Source organism: Ricinus communis, chromosome 3 (genome assembly GCF_019578655.1).
Source record: "Ricinus communis isolate WT05 ecotype wild-type chromosome 3, ASM1957865v1, whole genome shotgun sequence".
Classification (NCBI taxonomy): Eukaryota; Viridiplantae; Streptophyta; class Magnoliopsida; order Malpighiales; family Euphorbiaceae; genus Ricinus; species Ricinus communis.
Genome location: NC_063258.1, coordinates 16,724,230 through 16,727,188, shown reverse-complemented (window position 1 = coordinate 16,727,188; position 2,959 = coordinate 16,724,230). Strand labels below are relative to the sequence as shown.

Genomic DNA, 2,959 nt, shown 5'->3' with positions numbered 1-2,959 from the left:
GTTAACTTTATGTCTGGAGAGTTTCATCAGAAAATTCATTCGTTTGATTGGTCATTTAATAGGAAACGTTTTTCTGTTCTGTTTAAATGGAAATTTGAGCAGCTGTATAGAAAATGCCATAACTATTTCTATACCAATGATTTTGAGGTGATTCTTTCTGCTATGGTTTCTATAAAAATGGAAGTGTAATTCTGAAAAATATGAGATTTTTATTAATTGTACATAAGTTTTGGTGTAATTTCTAAGTCAGTATCTACAAGCTGCCTTCATCAACAAATATGTTGATTTGTTGTCATTCATCTCATGCATCATATTAATATCTAGAATATATGTTATTTTGTTGAAATGTGATATTTTATTGATAGTAAATATATATATATATATTTATGCCTTGTGATTGAATTGTATTTGTATTGAATATGTGAATAGGTTCATCCGAAGGCAAGGAAGTGGTAAGAGAAAAAGAATAGGATTACTTTGTTATCCTATAACTTTTGGTAAGTATTTAATAGACTAAACTTTGTGTATATTGAGTAGGGACTGCTGTTTGATTACTTGATAATTTCTTTGTTGACTGAGTTGATATTAGTTATGTTTTTGGCTTGTTATAAAGTGAATTGATTGTGATGTATTGTGAAGTGAATTGATTGTGATGTGTTGTGAAGTGAAATGATTGTGATTAAGGATTGATGACTTTTGTATGGATATTGTGTGATCGGAAAGCCGGGCGGATAGCTACCCGAGTATGTGAGATGGCAAGACCGGTACGGATAGTCTTGTCAAGCGATACTGAAATTTAAAATGTGAGGAAATGTAAGGATGAGTCATCTGATCCTAATTTGATAGAAATAATGTGGAATTGAATTATTTGACTTGGTTGAGTTTGAGATTATTTGCATTACGTGAGATGAAATTATCTGTTTATGAAAATAACTGAAATGGTTGATTTTGTGATTGTTAGTTAAGTGTTGGTATAATTTTCTGTATTGATAAAGATTTGATAATTCTAGCCTAATATACTATAGTTTAGTAAATTAAATGCTTATTGAGTCGCTAGCTCATTCTTTAGCAATTTTTTTTTTCAGGTTAGTGCAGTTGTAGATAGCCTTAGGCCGCATTGCTCTTTTGCATCAGTCCAATATTATCGGGGTGGGCGGAGGAGTTATCTAAAGCATTGGGGCATTTTGGGAACTTGTGTGAATTAAACTACTGTATAAATATTTCTTATATATATTAAGTATGTCATGCCACTTAAATTGTATGAATGTATATTGTAACTAAGTAGTAAATTATATTTATAAAGTTATATATATATATATATATTGCTATTCAATGGGAAGTTTGAGTTGGGGTGTTACAGTTTTTGGTATCAGAGCGGGGATTAGACCATTGGGACATAAGTTTGAGTACTTATATTTGTGTTTATGTTATGTTATATGAAGGTGTGTATGTGTTGTGATATGTTAAAGTGAGTTGGAATTTTTAATATGTTTCAATATGTTAAATGCTTGTGTGATTGAATTGATGGGAATAGAGGGGATTAAGAGCATAACATGCAAGCATATAGTAATTATGCACAACCATTTATTGTTGTGAAGTTTGTTAATGATATAGGCATGGATGAGCACTCCACTGGCCCAGTAGGTTCACATTCGTCAGTTCATGCACATCATATTGAACAAGAACAGATGCATGAAAATGAACAGTCAAGGAAAAGCTGAAGGGTATGCTCGAAATAGTCAAGAGTTAAGAAGATTAGCTCAACAATGTACCACCACCTCCACTAAACGTATCTGCATTGGATGCAAACTTTGGAAAGTTAAGAAAGCATGGCGGGAAAGAGTTTGAGGGGACAACTGATCCAATTGTAGCAGAGGAATGGCTAAAGTCTGTTAAAGGTGTGTTTACACAATTTAATACCCAACCGACAACCCAAATGAAAGTGAGGTATGCAACCTCATTATTTCTTAAGGATGCTAGAACCGGTGGGAGACAGTCCGGGTAGCCAAACACAACCATTGACAATGACATGGGAAGAATTCTTAAAGGAGTTCAAGATGAAGTATATGCCACCAATATATCAAGAGAGGAAGAAACTTGAATTCCTTGAATTGAAACAAAATGAGATGTCTGTTGCTGACTATGAATTACAATTTACAAGGTTATCTAGGTATGCACCAGAGGAAGTGGCAACTGATGAACTGAAGAGAAATAGATTTGAGAGGGGTTTGAGATTGGAGATTCGTGAAAAGTTGGCAGTGCAACCACCTACCTTTATTGCTTTATTGGAAGCTGCAACAAGAGCAGAAGAATTATTCTTAGAAAGAAATATATTAGAAGCAAAGAAAAAGAAGATAATTGGGACATTTACTCCATCTTTCTCTAGAGGTACCTCATTTACACCTAGGGGAGGATCAGGAGGTCAGCGAGGAGGTTTTAGAGGAAGGGGTAGTTATCAGTTTAGAGGGCCAAGTAGTATAACTTTGGGTAGAAGTGGTGGATCAGTGAACATGCGAGGTAATTCTGGGTTTACTGGTAGAGGATATAGACCCGTTTGTGGCACTTGTGGAAGGACCCATTCAGGAGAGTGTTGGGGACCGAGAGTGCAGGTTTGTTATAGATGTGGGAAACCTGGGCATTATGCCAATGAGTGTGTGGTAGGTAGAGGAGCATCGAGTACCTACCATTCAGGAGGACAAAGTAGTGTTGGGGATAATGTAGTACCTACAACGACTGGTCGTGGTAGAGGTAGGGGAGGTAGAAGTGCAGCTGTGACATATGTCCATATTGAAGATGCGAACCAATCCTTACCGCAGGCAAGAGTGTATCTTTATTACGAGGCGGGAAGCAACTACTTCTCCAGAGATAATAACTGGTATAATTCCTATTTGTAGGCATGATGCATATGTGTTAGTTGACCCTGGATCTACATGTTCATTCATTTCATGTGATTTTGCAT

The 2,959-nt window shown here is 35.8% G+C and overlaps 1 long non-coding RNA gene across 1 annotated transcript; it reads left to right on the top strand.

The window, feature by feature from the left end:
* The first annotated feature begins 438 nt into the window (after positions 1–438).
* Positions 439–1,694, top strand: LOC125369492. Its single transcript, XR_007215194.1, has 2 exons — positions 439–497; positions 1,615–1,694. It is a non-coding gene; the product is annotated as an uncharacterized LOC125369492 (long non-coding RNA).
* Positions 1,695–2,959: the final 1,265 nt, after the last annotated feature.